This window comes from Wasmannia auropunctata, unplaced genomic scaffold, assembly GCF_000956235.1.
Source record: "Wasmannia auropunctata unplaced genomic scaffold, wasmannia.A_1.0 LD334199.1, whole genome shotgun sequence".
Taxonomy (NCBI): Eukaryota; Metazoa; Arthropoda; class Insecta; order Hymenoptera; family Formicidae; genus Wasmannia; species Wasmannia auropunctata.
Window position 1 is genome coordinate 111,878 of NW_012028691.1, and position 19,533 is coordinate 131,410.

Consider the following 19,533-nt stretch of genomic DNA (forward strand, 5'->3'; position numbering starts at 1 on the left):
CGTGTGTGTGTGTGTGTGTGTGGATCAAAGTGTTCGCCCGCCTTGTCTTATCTGCGGAGATAAGACGATAGACAGGTGTGGTATTATGAAATTATTCCTAACAGTGTGCACATTAGATTACAATTAGACACTACACGAGCCTAATTGTATATAATGATTGGGTACGTTCCACTACGTAAGCTAATTACGTAACAAAAAATATATATATATGTACATGTATATCAAACATACACAGAAGGTGTTTCGGAATGACAGAGAACATTTTACTTTTCGTATTTACCCGAGTAATAATGATGATTGTACGCCATGCTTTCACGTAGGATATTATCCTCTTATCGCGGTTCTTCCGATCGGCGGCGCGATTCGCATCATCGATTTCTACGTAAATCGATGAAACACTGACAAAATAACGCGAGGTGAGACGCAAACGAGCGGTGACACCCAACTGATTCAGTTGCCAGTCGAAGGCCACTGACAGGACTCTTATCACGTTTTGCATGTGTATCATGTCGGCCAGCTTATTTATGTAGCAGAAACTAAGTACGTTTATGCGTGTGTGGCGATACATTGGCGTAGCAGAGAAGAATTCGCGATGAGAAAATACAGACGATGAAAAAAACTAGTGTAGGAAACGGACAATAAAATTTAACAATTGAAATTTGAGATTAGGGAAACTGTAACTGCAAGACTTGATTATCAACTTCGTGCGTTGTGAAGTAGTGAACAGATATATGTCGTGATAAGATATTATATTGCATTGCATATAATACGTTATACAATTCGCCTCTGAAACCAAGTGGTACTTACACTTTGTAGTAACAAACTTTGTAGTTACAATAAAAAGATTAGTATAGGTCGTATAATATACGTAAAAAGATAAAACGAACGATGCGAAGGATACGATCGCGCGCATAAAACCAGGCAAGATACGTGGAACTTAATCCGAATTTTTAAACCGAAGAGTATGTCGTTAAGAAGATACTTCTTACGGAATGTTTACAAGTGACACGTACGCGACGATAAGCGCCGCCTCAAATTTGATTCCTGCAGGAGTCTTTTATTCCGTGCGAGAGTTGAAATATCTGTGGATCATCAAAAATCTACAATATCTCATCCTATTTTTAATGATTTTTTTTAGGGATCTTTTTTAGAAATATGTTTAGAATATTAAATTGTGATCTTTCGTTACAACTCGGATTTCTTCTCTTTATATTCCGCGTTTCACCAAATAATTACATTTGCAGAGCAATTTCTGCAAGCTTTAATAACCCTTTATAAATATAGTCCACTAAATATAAATACTTCATAATAGTTTTAATTATAATATAAATTTTGTTTCCAGTTTAGATTCTGGAGTACTTTGCACGCAGATATGGGTACAAATTTATAAGGTAAACTTGAACAGGTTAGATAAACTTCTTTGAATTTGGATACATATCTAAACTCAATAAATTTTATATTATAAAAAACTTTCCTTGTAGTTGTGCATTACTTCGTGTACTTTATTATGAAGAAAATAATAGCCAGTCCTGGGAAATGAGTAAACTCAGTTTCATGTTTCCGCTAAAGATGAACTCTCTACAACCTTGAATTTTTGCGGAAGGTGAATGAATTTAAATTGTCACGGATGACGATGTCAAGTTGAAAATTACAATCTGAAGGACGATCGGCGACGCCGGTGTTGCCGACAAGATAATTAAATACCAGCCCTTTAATCGTGGAGCCGTCAATGCGGCAGGAAGCGCAGAATCGCAGCGGAAATACGGCGATTGCGCTGAAGTGGGGTCGGGGTTTTGACCAGGAGGCATCTTCGCATAATGTGGAACTCTGTCAACTCAGAGCTGCGCCAATGAAGCGAGCAAACAGAACTGATATTATCAAAAATGCCAAGATCGATTTATTATCTATGAAATCAGATTAGATTAGATTAAGGAACTTGATGAGACGTAAAGAAAAACTCTAAAAATAATGATGATAATGTATAACAGTAAAAGAAACATTGCATATTATGTAAAATTTAAATTTTAAAAATGTTTAATTAAAAATAAATTATAGATTGTTTTAAAGCTCGCGCTTTGTAAGTAGCAAAGTATATTTTTGTAGCTTCGAAAATAGTTTATATTTTCTGCAGAATAATTCCGGTAAGCAAAAAATTTCAACAGCATTTCTAAATTTAGCTTCCAATCATTACCCCGATCGGTTTGAAACGCTCTAGAAATCGAATGTGTGCGCGATGAGGAAGATACCGATGCTGTTCGAAAGGGCATTGTTGTTGCCGGCAGGAAGCGCAGAATTGCACCGGAAATACGGTGAACGCACAGAAAGAGCCGAGAGAGGAGCTGGAAGTCTAGCGGACCAGGCGAAATCGGAGCCGTATTATTATCGGCACTCGTCCTGCCTGGAAAGTGCCAGCTCGTTCTGTTGACACTGATAGCCGAGGCAAACATTAATTCATTCCCGTATCGTCGTACCGCGCGCATGTAACCGAGTACCCGAAGCAGCAGAAGCGAGTTTCATAGCAACCGTACCGTGTAGAATTTATAGCGACGTTTCAGTCGCCCTCTTCTTATTTCGAGGGGAACGGAAGAAATTTAATCGCTCGAAAAAACATGATTTAATACGTCCACGTAATTATGTGATTACATTTGGAATTTTCACAGAAACAGAAGAGTACCTCTCTTCGATTAAAGACCCGTTTTTAACGTGTGGCGCCCGATAAAGAAACACGACTTAAGTACCTGATAAGACACACGCACTCGCGAGATGTACATAATTAATGATTTAACTCCGAGGCATCAATCATGTTAAGATGGAATAACGTTTCAGAAAATTAAAGTAATGGTAATTTAATTAACGTTCCTGCTCATTTGCGTGTAATCGTAAATTCAGTCGAAGAAAAACAACTGAGGCCAACCGTGATTTTCGCAATCGTCGAGCAAAACTGAAAAATCAAATGTCAACCTGATCATCAGCAGTATCGCCAGTCGAATTGCCAAAGTAATAATACGTCACGTAATAATCAATAATTTACCGTTGTCTCGCGATGTTCCTCTCTATTGACGTTGATAACCCGTGGCTATCTTAATTCACGTTCTCGTATCGAAGTGTACATACAAGGAAATAAACGCAATAACAGCTTCGAAGTTCAAACGACGGTGACGACATGCCTATGTTTGGTCTGTGACATTGTGGGAATGGACTCGGGACCATTTTTTCGAGCGTTTATTGCGCCGTTAAAGCTATTCATTTCGACGCCCCGCGCGTGATTCGACTTTGCGAAAGTTCGAAGCAACAAGCGCAATTAATTATCGTGCAAAAATTCATAGTAAAGGTCGGAAGTTAAGTTTATGTCAAGTTATTTAGTGCGCCGTTACGTGTCTCATACTCTCTAAATTTTCTGGAGTGAACTTTCACTCTTTTGGAGTGAGATTCACTCCAGAAAATTTAGAGAGTAAAATTAACGTTAACACTTTTGCTTTTATTCGTATCTGAGACAGAACGGATTACGACGCGGAAAGCGCAGCATATTTTTCCTATTACGCGACACCTCCTTCGCAGATGACGAAGCTCTTGTTGAATCATCTCTATCTTTGCAATTATGCATAACACCTTGGGAGCGAAACGATGATGGACGAGAAACACTTTCCTGCAGAAAGAACATTTAATACACGATTACATACGTGTGTTATATATTATGTGAAATGTATAATATTTTGTTGAACGTTTTCCAATGACTGTACAGCTCTATCGCTCGTTGCGAGCACGAGTGCGTCGATATAACGTTTTATAAAGTGTCACACATGGCTTCTCGTGTCATCTACATTGTGTACAACTCGCGATTTCTATCCACACTTGTCTCAGTTTCTAAAAAAAAACTCCGAGAAATGAAAGAAATGTGCGAGATATGCATGTTACACGAACTGTAATTAAACTGTAATCATTGTCACTGATGAAATCCGACATCCTACTTGATGCTCCGAAAGTTCAATTTCACCTCGCGAAACTCTCCGCATGAAAGCAGTTTTGAAACATCGAAAAAATTCAGTAACATACATACAAAAACATCATAAACAATGTTATCATATATTGTAAATAGCTTGTCATAGCTGGCTCGGACAGCGCGTCCTAACGTTTCACGGTTGGCGGATTAAAGCGAAACTGCGCGGGTATAAACTGTGTCAATTGCCCGCGAAGTAATTAGGCGAAAGCACGTACGAGCGGTTATTAGAAAATGTTGTCAATCCGCAATTGCAAGGCTGTTATCTATCCGCAGATTTGCATTGCTTTGATCGAGAAATAATTTTTCTCAATCGTGTACTAGTTAAATGTTGCTGACGCTTCAGTACATGCGCCTTCGTCAAAAGAAAATTTACTTCCGCGGACAAAGTAACACCGCGCGTTCCTCGAAAAGAACTCGACGCTTTATTTTATTGTTGTCTGCAGCACCTTACAAACTCTCGATCTGCCAACGACGCGAAGCCATATGCGAGCTCGATGCCGGCGCGTAACGGCCTTAGCTCTTCTAAGAGTTCGAAAACGCTTCAAATGACTCAGCCACTACACGTAGATCGCGGAACGCGCGAAGCGTCGCTGGCCTAAGACTTGCATACTCATCCAAATCCAGATTGCGCAATAGAATTGCTGAGCATCAGCGGGGATTCGTCGTCGCTATTAAGACGTCACCTCTCGCGGCGCACTCGAAATCTGTTTTTAATGCGCCGATTGTAATCTCCGTATAAATTTTCAGACGTCGCGATAATTTACGAGAAAATTATTCCCATCCGCGGGCAGAGTGCACGCCTTACATTTTTTTCCCCCTCCTTTTATGGCTGAGAAATTAATTCCGCAAACGCTTTATCTACGTCGACCCATCGAATCGGAATGTGAGATCGTTTCGGTAAGTCGGGATAACAGATTGTTGGCGCTAGAAAGCCGTTGGCGACGTAAATCGAATAACGTTTCGTTTAAATAATGTCAATGTAAAGAACGTCTATCTGAGACTATTCAGCATATAAGTTAATGCTCTGCAAATTTCGTATAATTTCGTTAAAATCTCTGCTCGATATCTTACATAATGCGTTTTTCTTGCATTTTGTTACAATTTTCCGAAGTAATGATTTATCAGTCTTATTTAGAATTATATAGGAACTTGGTTTGTCGCTTTACTAGTCACTCGAACACGTCGATTAGATAGAAGATAAAGTTTGACTTTATCTGACAAAACAAATATTGCGTAAGATTGTCTAAATATCTCCACGATGACTTCACATTACTGACGATACTTGGGCCGGTTTCCGTTTGTCCCGTGGCTAAACGTTTACGGGACGTAAGGATGTGACGATAGTCTTGATACACACACATCCTCCTCCTGTCTCTAAATATTTATCTTACGAGTTCCGGCAACGAATGGACGATTGGAACGTTTTTAATTGGCATGTTACTACGAAACCTTGTTCCTGGCGAAAAGGATAATTGGCGTAATGTACGAAAACATATAAATTTATGTCGAACAGGTAATAATACGAAAATACGATTTGTCAGTTTTACATAAAGATAATAATACGTAAGAAATAATATAAAATAAAAATTACATGTCACAATTCAGCTAAACGCAAGTGTAGATAAAAATTTCTTCAGATTAATATAAATATTAATTTGAAAAATTATAATCACATTAGGCTCTGAATCACTGACTCCACAAATAGATTTTCAATAATTACAGCATGATACGTTATACCACAATTTTATTCTCTTTGCCACAATGGACTTTAATTAAATTTATATATTGATACAATAATGGACAGACCTATTCTTATCCCATGATAATGTTCTAATTAATCTCAAAAGAGTTGCATCATACGGATTGACGGGCTTTTATTAACGACGGAATACCGCGCGCATAATTGCACGTCGATACGATCGATCTCTCGAACGATTTTTGTTTCCCATCAAAATCATCTCTAATTGCTGTTCGACGTTCATTAAGGTGCGGGAGTAACGCCACCGTACAAGGCCGAAACGATCTTCCACTTGTCAATCTGACCGCGCCGGTGAAATTCGCACGGCGGCGGCTGGAATTGACCCCAATAAGTCTACTTTATTCCGCCTAATTAAGAAACGGTTTGAATATCCGGTAAATAAGCACGCGCCGACGTCCCATTATGGGTCGCGAACCTCTGCGTACGATGTTTCTCCTCCTTTGGTAGTTGGCGAAGCTAAAAGAATGCGCTTCGTATTATCGACGAAGACTTGAAAATACAACGGAATGCGTTGTAAAAAATTCAAAATATTACTTCTCATTGTCATAATTATCTGTTTATCTTGCCTCCACTATCTGATATTGGCGCATTATTTGATACAATCTTATCATATTATCATTGCATTGCAATTGCACAGAGGATTAACTTTTTGTTTACTTCTCAAATCAGCTCTTTATCAGCATTCATTCTGAATCTTAAGGACTTTAAAACGGATAATGCCAAGCTGAATAAAAAATACACAAAGTCGCGTTCCTTTAAGTACGTATGATAACCGAATGATATTTAAGAAGATATTTTTTGGGGAGGATTTTTTGTGCATCAGGCAAAGTCTTTTTCGCACCGCGGGATAATATAATTCTCTTACTTTATTCTTTTGCAAGAAGTTCTGTCCTACTTCGCAATATATCTTCTATCGCGTATCATGCCTCGATAGAAAATCGCGGTGATCTCCGCGTAATTGCCGTAACATTTGCACAACGACTCGTTTATTGCCGCAGCCCCGTAATCTCTGCATTCTGCGTGCACAGAGATGCGGCAGAGACAAAGCAGTCGCTGTTAGATGCAGGAAATACTTATTACGGTAATCAGTAAAAACAAGAAGAGATAATTGTTTCAAACCATCGCCCGATGTCCATATCGATCTTATTCCGCGTTTTCATGCGCGTTATGAAATGCAACAGACGTGAATTTTATAAATAGGTCATTAATGGATTTAAATTATTTTATTTTTAATAAAATTTCTCTCTAAATTTTCTGGAGTGACTTTCACTTTTTTGGAGTAAAAACTCACTCCAAAAGAGTGAAAATACTGCCATTCGAATGGCCAAGTGTTTGAATGGCAGTATTTTCACTCCGGAAAATTTAGAGAGTACGTCGAGTCGATAATAATAGAAACGCATTAATGCATTAAGTCCCAAGATTGCTTTCAAAAATTAATATTCAGAATTAAAATTTCAAAATTTATAAATGTGCTTTAAATAAATATATGCTATATCATATACAACCTGGATTGAGGCTGTAAACTCAAGTAGAAATGTTGCTTTCGGAAAAACTGAAATTTTTTTATTTAGGTATCATTAATACGAAACATCGATAATATGGCTCCGTTTTATAATATAATTCCATTTGTTATGCGAAATATAATCTGAAACTAAAAAGTCTGGTCATCGTGGCGCGATTTCGGTGTCGATGCAGCGGAATTTATTCGTCGAACACGTGCGTAAATGCGGCAAACAGCGATTTCCTTTTTCGTGCAAACACCACCGGCCGGCTGGCCGGCGACTGGTCGTCGGCGTCGCGTTAATAACTTGTTAATTTCACGATGCGGTAATGTAATCGCTTAATACACACACATACGTACTATACTACGCAGATTACACGCGGAACAAGTTCTTAACGGCACGGCACGAATCGTGCACTTTTGCGACGTGACGTTTCCTGCACGGAAACCGGCAAAAGTCGCCACGTTGAATGAAGAAGAAGGCTCGTCGTGCATAAAGGTGAAATGTATAATCTTCCTGTTTTACGACAGTCGGCTGTGGATTGGAATTGATGACCATAGGTAATGGGATCTAATATTATTGCGGATGAAATCTTCGCGGCCACGTGGATCAATTTGGCAAGAAATTCATTAGCCATCTCTGACTATAATTAATCCGACGTTATGTATAATTATAATTGACATTATATGTAGGAAATAATAAATTCGTGAGCTGTAATTCACGTACGTGAATAACAGCTACAGCTGTTACGGCGATGATTCCGTAAAAGTACCACGTCCTTTCCGTTCTTGTTTAATTGCCGAGTGTGGTAATTTTGCTTGAAATAATGATGCATTAGAATTTCTAAAAGTAGCGATATTACGGCATAACTACGGGGAGGGAGAGGAGGGGGGGGGGAGCGGAGGGGCAACTTCTTCTTTCTTTTCTTTTTTTTTCTAATTTGTAAACGAGATATGTAGATATGCGACGCGTTTCGTAAGCACGCGGAGATACACGGGGACACATAACGTTATATTCGATTTGAATTTACGACGACGATTAACTATATAATTACCGGCGGCGAACGACTTCTCCCTAGACGACCTATTACGGCGTGTGAATGAATCATTGGTAACGTTTCCTGCGGGCGTTAAGAATCATAGCTTTCACGAAACGTATTAAGTAACCAAGTTATTGCGGGACTTAAGGTTCCAGTGTGTTCTATCAGAAGCGCGTCCGAACCGGTCAATTACCTTTCCGCGATGCTTAACGAGCGGAATGAGCACAGAATTGATTAACATATCTTCTTTTTTTTTTTCTTAATAAGACGAACGGCATGCATCCGATGCAGTCTGTATCAGTTACATAATTCATACACGCTACGCCTTGATTGTATGCTTTTCGTTAGGAGAAGCTTTTCTTACTGCAAATTATATAGTAAATCGTTTCAGTCGGAGGAGTGAGAAAATATTAAGAATAATATCCATAGCAAGTAATTGCTGAGTATCACTATGACGTGTCTTAATTTCTTCATTAATTAATAATTAAAATTTCTTTTAGTTTGCTCTAAATGTTTTCGAGCTGTTCGCGTATAGATGACGCGATAAGGAATAAGAGATGGCAAGGAGACGGTGCGCTGTTATGTGATAATATACAGTATACGGAAACAGGTTACTGACGGTGGGTCGGGGCGAGGCAGGCCGGCCCCCGACGTGAATGGAAGGTGCTATTTCACGAAAATGCCGTATACATACAGCACACAATGCAAGCGGTATCTAGCCGCGGTATCTCAGCCGCTTGCATATGTGAGACACACGAGTACGCGCGCCGACACGGGGTGTCCTTTGTAAATTTCGACTTAATGGCCTTTATACTCCCACGTGCCACATTCGTCTTCCCTCTTCCACCATTATGCTAGTCGCGCACCATCTAATGCCTGTTCGACAAGACTGTATTTACCGCCACCCATTGTCCCCTCTCCTCCTCCCCTCCTCCCCGCGGGCGGGGGTTTAATGCTTCATTGCGTAAAATAAGTATGTCCGTGAGCGAAATTCGTAAAGTTACGGGAAGTATAACCTTAAGGTATTTGTGGTATGAAATATATAGAGAGGCTTGTCCGCATTCCTCACGTGCGATAGCAGGCTACAAAGTTTGGAGCTTCGCTTAATAATATTTTGATAGTGTAATACAGAGGCATTCAGTGACGAACCGAATAATGAGTTTTGACAAACTGCCACACATAAGATGATAAACAGAAACTATGTTCCTTAATTATTTTTAGGCGAAGACAAGTTTTCCTTAATATGAAAGCTAATTGACCGAGTTATTGATTAAAATTATATAAGCTTCTCAATTAACTTTTGCTAGTTTCTCAAGTCGTAATTTTTAACAATTAAATGATACGAAAGACTCTTGTAATTGTTGATTTAATGATATTAGATAAAGTATATGGATTACTTTTCCACTCCTGATAATTCTTATCACTTTGATTTATCACTCTGATAATTTTCTATCGACATTGCACATTTTAGAACCGCGTAAATGCATCCTCGAGCGGAATCGCAGTTGCATGCTGGGCGTGAAATTCCGTTCAGCGATATGAATACAATGAAGCGCGAACCGAACGTAAACAGATAATTTAAAGTCCAATGAATAAAGAGTCACGCCGAATAGAAGTCGTCGGCTGTCTCGATAATTTACAAAAGGATTGATGCGAGTTTGGCGCGACGTAGCGGCGTCATCGCCGCGTTTCATCGAACTGTAATTGCATCTCTGCTCGAGGAAGCAGGTCTCATAGAACGCGAAATTAACGGAACACTTTCTTAATAGAAATCTGGATTAACGAAGAGCGCATATATTTTCTCACAAGACATACACGAGTATATCTATGAATAGCTTCTAATTTAAAAGCATTCATTAGACTAATGATACTGCTTTGTATCGAATGGTGCAGCTACAGCTTCGCTGACGATTAGATTACTAGGTGATCTTCTTCATTGTTTCGTATGCAATACGAATACTTTAAGATAATCTTAAAATAAGATACATATACTATATTAACTACTTTTATCTCCCCGTTTCTCTCTCGTTGAGAATATTCGCGAAAAAAAGAAGTTACGATTGTAATTTCTGAATGAGAAGAGATTAAATGTGATGTGATATTTAATCGAATGTACACATTTCCATGTATAGTACCAAATTGGGAAGTACAGCATCCACCGATGCTGATAGAATAACGACCAATCAATTAGCGTGATACGCGTTAGAGAGTAGGTACACGAAAGGATATGGATATCATAAGCACTTTAATTGATTCCCATTCAAACAGCTGTTTACCATACCGCGAGCATCTTAGGTGTAGTTTTTCTCGACGATTCCCGTCAAAAGACGCGCAGTTGATCATGGACGTCCGTATAATCACGTTCTCCCTTTCGCGGCGATTAATCTCCATGAGCAATATCGATGTACGAAGGAAAACGCAGAAAAACAGCTAATAACGTCGTTATTGCGAACGGTGCGGTGTGGGTGCTTGGGTGCAGGAGTGAAAGTGACGAGAGCGTATATATACTGCGAAGATCGTATCGTCGTGTAAAAACGATTCTGCCGGATGGAGGTGCCGTGCACGTAACGCGCGCGCGTATAATGTACCTACATACGTGTGTATCTATGTACGTATGTGCCGCGACGCACGTAATAAACGCCTCTAAGCCGGAGGTCGGCAACCCGCGGCTTTCTTAATTAATTAAGTAAGAAACACACAAACGCGCCCCGCGTCTCCCAGTAGCGCATCGATCATAATTTCCTCAGCGTCGCTTTCAAAATAGGCGGTTACCGGCGATTTCGATTTATCGCCGATTATACTCGTGCGCGTTACGTGATCGAAATAATCGGTCGACTCGCGGCAAAGTCATCGACGTCAACGGTGCAATACAATTCTACACTCTCGCTGTATAAATTATAGATAATTGTATTAATAAAAATGACGGAAGTCGCTGCTGGCGAAACGATATAGAATGTGATGATCGAGACACCTCTATATATAAGCAGTGACCTTTCTGACTTTTTTTTTTCACCGGGAGATGAAATCGATTTCAGACTCATGAAAGAGCCATCAAAATAAAAATGCCCGATCCAATGCACAATCACTCGTTCGTCTATATGCACTTGCACCTTTCGCAATTGATAATTGCACGATTCACCGTTCGCAGAGAAGCATTCTCTCGCGATCCTGATGTGGCGCGAGGAATCCTAAACGATTTCTCGCAGGTGATCGGTACGCCGCGGACTTCTGCGCCGATCGATTTAAGTTTCCGCTCCGTCGGCTTAATTCCCTCGGAACATCTCCCCCGGACGAAATGCATAAGGCTGCACGCGCCAATGCGCATTCCGCGGCCGAACGTATCTCCGGGAGAGAGAAAGGGAGAGAATGAGAGATGCATCCGGACAGGACCGTTAGCTTTACGTGCATGCGAACAATTCCACGGGATGATACAGTTACGAATATGCGCTTCCCTGCATCGTCGCGCGCGTTCGGCAATGATTTCTGGCTCCGGAGGCGCTTCAGCTTCACAGGGTATTGACTACTTTGGTGGGCCGTTTAATATCGAAGATGAATTATAGTATTCGCACAGTCGTCGCACTAGTCGAGGAAAGGAGCTTTGATAACAATCACATATGACGTTAAAAATCGATTTATAAATAATTTATGCGGAATGTACAGAGATCGCACAAGTCACTACGCTTTAACTGAAAAGATTGATTCTTTCGATTGACGCGCAGACGATTCTCTTTCTATTAGCTATTACATGACGCAACTGTCCAATTTATGTCGAAATTATATACATTCTCGTATAACTTTGTAAGCCGCAGATTGAAATTCTACCGAAATTAAATTCACTTTCTAAATTGAGGAATTTTACAATTCATTTTCCGAGGCTTCGCATTTGCCAGAAACGAGGTTTGAAACTTTGCCTACTGAAAAATTTCAAACGCTAATTACTCGGGAAACAATAAAAGCTTCGATATCTTTGCCGAGGTAAAGTCGAATTGATGGCGTAAAGTATAACAGAAGCAAAATATTCTGCTATTTATAATGCTAACGCATTTTCTCGTTCAAGCGGGGCTTTTATTAACCGTCATTTTCTCGATATGTTGTTTTGTATTCCGGGTTTACGCCTATCGCGATCTACGGCGATAACCGTTACCGTTAAGTTATTGCACGGCGATATAAATTGTCTGAATTATGCATTAGCAACAGCGCGATTCAGCCGCTCGGCCGTGTCTCGCCGCGTTTATTCGCCATTTTATTGCGGCACACGCGAAATAATCGAGTATATAGGAATTCGTCACCGTTCGTCGATTTGTCAACGACGTGGCGTCGTTATAATTGTGCCTATAGGTCGGAACGTATCAACCACCTGTTCCCCGCCTATTCTCATCGTTCGCCGCGGTCTGCAGCAAGGCGCCGATTCCCATCCCGCGTTTGCATTGAATGCGTTTTTCATACGGCCCCATTTACGCGCTAAATATGCGGCGGGAATGTGGGTTATTCTCTCCTTCCGCAGTCGCACTTGTTTTCTCTCACGTTATTCATCGCCATAAATTTGTCCCCTTCCCCGCCGCGCCTGTATCTTTTAAGGTCATTTATCGCGCCGGTGGGCATGGTTTTTCTGACGTGTACATACCTCGTGTAAATTAAACGCAGTAGAAATATATACTCAGTACTTTTAACTCTGAAATATCGACATTTATAACGAAAACGTATTTCCACACGTCTAACAGAGACTTAAAAAAAAACTGAAACTTTCTTGAAGCATCTGAAGAAATGCCAGATGGCATTAATAACGATTATAACGACTGCAGCATCTTATTGTAATTACGAATAATTTCATATGATACTAATTACGATGGCGAGACGCCAGACGCGAACCACATGCGCTTTCATCGTCACGCCATAAGATGAGATGGTAGTGTGCAAAAAATTCCGTTGCCGATGGAGCGGGGAGTTTTTGCGATCGGATGCCGCAGAGAAACGTATCTCTGCCAATTCTATACCGTCCGCGCCACGTAGAGAGCCTATTCGTCGGATATCCATATTTCGATTGCGTAAAGAGTACGCCGCTAAAAACAATGCAACGATCGTTGCAATATGTTGTGCATAATAAGCTTCTCTATTTATTCCCATCTGTTCTCTCTCTCTCTCTCTCTTTCTCTCTCTCTTCTTTATTGCGCTCATACGACCGGCCGACAGTTTACAATGCAACGAATATAACGACTCCCCGGTTTCTTGACGTCACGAACGAATAGAAAGCCGACGAGAAAAATCTACATTCCTGCATGTGTCTCTGATGGCGATTTTACATTCACCGTCGTCGTGCCGCGGCGAACCGCTTCAATCTGCTCGTTGCGCGAGCCAAATAAAGCGCCGGTGTCGCTTCTTCATATCGTATTCCATCGTCGTGCGCGCGAAGGGTCACGTCGAAAGGGTCCGGTCGCCTAATTAGCTTGATGACTCGCTATCGGGGACAATCTCCGAGATCCGCGCGCGATTACTATCCTTCCGGTTCCGATTTCGGAACCGGAAATTTATGTAGCTCTGGCTCGTTAAGCAGCTTGACAACATTACTTCGATTTTCGTGTTCAATTCCTCTTACAACCTTTATACCTTTTCGATTTTATTTATGAGAAATATCTCCTTCCGATGATAGATTACTTCTCACGAATCACGAAGCAACAACAATAGCATGCCGCTCGGGGCGGGGGGGAGGGGGGGAATATCCTTGAAATTTTAATCTCGCATGCAGTAAATTAAATTCGACGCTCTTGTCTCGCAAAGAAATTCCACATGTTCATAATGTTATAATAAATGGTCTGTCTTTACGATAGAGTCTTTACCATCGCAGTGCATAAATGTAACTGCAATTTATCTCTTTTTTTTTTGTGTGGCGCAGCTGCTGGTGCAAACGCGACGGTACCGATACGAAATGGCTACACCGAGCGACGTGCCGGCGATAATTTGTCATAAATTCACTTAATCCGCGAATGATAACGCGTATCGGGAAGTAAACACGTTACGCAAAAGAAATTCTTTTCCTTTTCGACAACGCCTCGCAAACTTACGGTTTTGCCACTTGACTCGCCAAAGAGGTGAAAGCAATTCACGTGTATATAATTTATTATTAAATACCTGTCACACATGCGAGCGCTTGTAAATTATTGTACGCCAAATCTCTTATAGTTCACGTGTTCTCGTTCGCGGTGAGGAAGCCGTGTTAATTAACGCGCATGGGAAATTAATTGGAAAGTAGTAACCGTTCTTAATTGTGCACCGGCGCGCACTTGAGAAACAATCAAAGCATCGATCGTTAGATATTACGCATTCCCGCTGCTGCATAATAAAGGCCGATTAATTGTAGAGAATGTGCACTCTGTTGCAGAAAATTGCCAATGTCAAGCCAACGGAACGTTTCTTTTCTTTTCGATTCAATTTCCAACGCGGAGCGTAAAATCGCGGAGACCTCGAATGTGCAACCGACACCTGGGGATTGCCTAATCGCGCGAGCAGCGCGATTGTGAAAATCGACGAGCCGCTTGAATTCCCGGCGATGCCTGGAAACCTCCTCGCGCACAGGTTTCGATGAGATCGATGGTCGTTTCGCGAGGTCGCGAGTTTATCGTGCCTCTTGGAATGTGCAGCACGTCTAATGGAACTATACGGTCGCTTTCGAATCCCTCGGAATTCCGTGTCGCCGCCGCCGGGTATTCCCTTCGACCACAGTCACGCCGAGCGGTTGCGACTATTCGGAATTATCCCATTATGTAATCGTAGCTACACATCGATGAACTTGATCTGCACCGTTGATTAATTAGTTGCGCGCTGGAATTGCCGTATTGTCAATTGAGCCGTTCAATCTTCCGTGCTTGTTAGCGTAAGGAGTTCCCGTCATTATTATGTAGTACAAGAGCGATACGAGAGGCCACGAGATGTAGGTGCAAATGTTATCACATTTTATAATAGTTTCGTAATAAAATAGAGACAGTGAAATAGAGCGTGCTGCCTGAATTAAAATTCGAACGCGGAATTCTCGGTGGCCGCGCGACACGCGGTTATATAATAACGATTTCAACAGGACTGAAAGAGTAGGAACGGTAGTGATAACTCGATAGTTTGCAGCGTTGAAAGTATAGTCTCGATAGCTTGCTTGACCTTTCTGGCGTCTGGAATCCGACATAAGAAAACTAATACCGTTGATACCTGTCTCTCTCTCTCTCGGTATGTTTATCAACAATTTTACTTCTGAGCTAAGCGTGCAAACTTATACAGGAATGGCACAGGCAACTATCCTCGATACGCGCGGAATGTGAAAGTGAGCACGAGAAGAGAATGATTAGGTTTAAAAAAAAAAAGATCTAATTGTAGCGTGTCTGAAAATTGTAACTGCTGCAGATATTGAAATTTGCGTTTATACGTGTAACATAACTACCGTGGTATGTACATGTAACATAAAACTTGGAAACATAAACGTAATGGTCGTAAGCCCATAAAATTAAACGTCTAATTTTATGGGCAAGCGACGTAAAATTCAATGACCGAAGTAATCCAAAGCACAATTTGCAACCAGGACGCACCCTGCTCCGTTAGCGTCATCTACGCGAAAGCGGCATTCGAAAAGCTAATTGACTATTCTCGAACGCGTCGCCCTGGCAAAATTTCTCCTCGGGAAATATTCGACAGAGAAAGAGAGAGAGAGAGAGAGCCGCGGTTCACGAAAGTTTTTTTTCTACCTCGGCAGACCTCGCGCGCCAATCGTCGATTGACGGAAGGCGGTGGTCGGATCGATCGTGGGCCTTGAAGACCGCGTAACCCGAGTCGAACCGCCGCGCGCGTCTCGGGGGCCCCCGTATAGGCCTCGCCAAGGATCCCTCCGAGGTCCGACTCCGGATCCGGCGGGAAGGGGGGAAAGGAGACACGGCGCGGCGTGAGTACAGGCTCCTAGAGCGGTCCAGCAACTCCACGGAGCACAGGCATGTGGTTACGCGCGCGCGAGCGCATGCACACACACGTGGTGTTACGTACTACTCCCGCTCTCGGTAGTACGCACGCTACCGCACGCACACACAGCTTCCGCCTCACGGAGTTACAACATCGGCCGCGGCCGGCGCGGCGCGGAGACGCGCGTCCCTGGCGAAAAAAAAAGGGATCCATTGAAGAGAGAGTTACGGTATTAAGCCGTATTTATTATAGGGCGCGCCAGAAGCACCCCGGAGGGATCTGTTGGAACCGTCTAACAACGTTTACGTGCGATGCAACGTATATAAATCCCACCCGCGATACTCTCGGACTCAACGCGAGCCTCTCGACTTTCAACTCTCGTTTCTTGACTGTCGATCTCGATATACACTCTAACCGTCTAACAGCCATCAGGTTCTGGTCTCTTCAATTTTCAACCCTCATCTCTCTAGTTCCTCTTACTCCAAGTCTCGACTCTCGGTTTTTTCCTAACTTTATATAGCCTGAGTTTTAAGTCTCAAATTTCAAGCCTCACGTTTCAAGCTATAAGCCTGGAGCCTCTCATGTGGTGTGTCTCAGATTTAAATTTTTCGATATGTTCTCAACTTTCGAGTTAGTCATTCTCTATTATTGTACATCGCGCGACAGATTGCTTTTGTAAATTTTGCTAACTAATTTCATCATATCGTACGTAAACAAAAAGACAAATCGTTTCCAACATTCTTCTGTAATAAAACTTGTATATTCGGTGGTTTTTTTTGTGGGGCAAAAAATTCTTACGAGTACTAAACCCGAAACCTTCACTCAGAAGTGTCGAGGGGATACAATAGTTCGTTAACTGTCTTTCTCTCCTTCTCGCTCCACTCCTCTTTCTATGAATCTATATATATGAATCACTTGTAGTTACGCAGGTGCGCGGTTTCGTTACGTGGACGATGCCCTCTCCTTCTCTCCTGCGGAGAGTATCTGCAATTCGCGATTGCATCACTCATTGTTCCTTGTGGATACGCACACCGGAGGTTGATACCGACGCGAATACCGTTCGTGGAAGGATCGAAGTACCGCTCTAATTTCACGTACACCTAAGCCGAGATCCGCACCCGTTATAATCGCCGCCGAGAGAACTCGTTCGAGGCGAGGAAAAGGAAAACTCGCGGACCGGTATATTTTTTTTTCTTAGATTCCACACCGTCCGGTTCGTCGCGCCCCCCGTCCTGAGAGAGATCGTCTGGCCGAGGAGACAAATATTCTTCCTTTTCTAGAAATCTCTTTACCGAAAATTTTGTACTTCGTTTACCTACTCTTCAAATAATAATTCCCTCGGTTAATCGAAAAGTCGATATTAATATTCTTAAAGCAATTTAATGGCGTCTGTCTAATGTGGTATATAGACTGAAACGTAATGTCAAACGTTTCTACATATTAATATAATAACAGAGCTATTTTTTGTTTTTATCTTTAAATAAGCCGTAGAATAATATTGCTGACTGTAGTGCAATTTACAACTAATTTAGATATGCGACAGGAAAAATATTTGCATAATTATGAGTAATTATAAGCTGAGTAATTCCAAACTGTGAGCGACGCAGTAGAATTTTCTTTAAGCTAACGCAACGCAGGACTTATTTGAAATATTTTTATATACCGCCATAATTTATATACGCTTGTCAAATTATCCGGAAGGACAGAACACGTTGCAAATAGAAGAAAAATTTAAGCGTGACTGGAGAAGAGGAATTCGTGTTCTCGCATATATATATGCTCTCTAGACTCAGACAAAATTTCGCAAGGTATATGTATCGGAAGGTTATGTCAAAGGTGATCTGCACGGAATAGCTTCAAGAAAACCCTATTGTGACCATAGAAAAGAATGTAACTTCAGTATTTTAGAAATTCCTCAAACTGGATTCCAGAATATTTCATGGAATGCTCTACGTGCCACGCTGATTCGTGAAATAAGCGAGACGTCTACCAAATCGATCAATTAGGCGCAGAAAATTGTTAAACATTAGGTACGTTACGTGGCTGTTCAGATCACGATGGATTGTCCTGACGATTATTCCGTTAAAATCACCGCAACATTTGTCATGGAAAATCGTTGTGACAATCATTTCATGCCTCAATCAATTATACTGCTGGAATCTGCTTATAAATGATGATTGTTGCTCGATTTGCGCAACGATTATATGTTTGGTCGTATCAGATATATCTAAATATTAACAGTGATATGATCTTTTAAGCAACACATATATTTATAATTACACATTTTTGATCATCTTGATCAATTTAGTTTATAAATCAAGACTTACAATTAGTCTTAAACTTTTTATATTTAACTTGTTTATTGAAAATTTACAAATGGATCATAATTGGAAACTTCCGATCAGCCACTATAACGACGATATAGAACAAGGACAAAGTTTAAACTTTGCAAAAAAAAAAACAACACATCATAATCAATTAACGGCTAATCGGCGATAACCCGCTGTCGCAAAGTGTCGCGACCTAAATACCCCCCTCATCAGCTGCCTTAGAAATTCGCGTACCAAGCAAAGTCCTTCATCTTACTTACGTTCGCTTTTCCTACATGCCGCATGTTTTGGAGCGATAAATAAAATCACGTGACATTTCGTCGAACCGGTTCCCCTAATTGGATTCCGATTAGATACGATCGCGCGGATCCATCACGATTTTTCTCAGCAGGTAAAAGCAAAGCGGCTTGTACACGGCTACCGGCTCTCGCGGAGCGAAACTCGTTCCGGTTGCTCGTTCGCCGATTTCGCAATTTTGGATTCCACGGGCGTACGGCCGTGCGCGGACGAGCGAGTTAGCTTGACCTGGAGAACGATCGATCGGCGGCAGGGGGTACGAATACGCGAGCTGATAACCGACTTGCAATCGTCAACGACGTCGTCGTCGTCGCGCCTCGCGGTAGTCGTCGATTATATACGTGCTATACGCGTGCTTATACACACCTTGCTCCCTTGTATGCGGCGTGTGCGAGTTATCCGAAAATCGGTGCGGCCGCTTCTCTTCGATCGGCACCGGGAAACGAATCACCAGTGGCACCGTGTGAATCACCAGAGAAATCCACCAGAAAAAATAAAAACCAAACGCACAACGAAATTTCTCGCTTCGTTTCACTCGCGCACACAGTTTTCGCCGCCCAGAAGTTTTCCTGCTTTTTTCCCTCCTCGTCTACGACGTATTCGAATGTACTCCGACAGAGCAAACGCACGTCAGCGGCGCGTGCGTGCACGCCTCGCTTCTGCGTCCGTTGCGG

At 41.7% G+C, this 19,533-nt stretch overlaps 1 protein-coding gene across 1 annotated transcript in view; it reads right to left on the reverse strand.

Moving 5' to 3' along the window:
- The window catches only part of LOC105459267 (spectrin beta chain, non-erythrocytic 5), a 60,495-nt gene extending 41,055 nt beyond the window's left edge, over window positions 1-19,440 (reverse strand). The window contains exon 1 of the mRNA XM_011705154.1: window positions 19,226-19,440. The gene's annotated coding sequence lies outside the window, so the exon portion shown is untranslated. The remainder of the gene's footprint in view (window positions 1-19,225) is intronic.
- Between the last annotated feature and the right edge of the window lie 93 nt (window positions 19,441-19,533).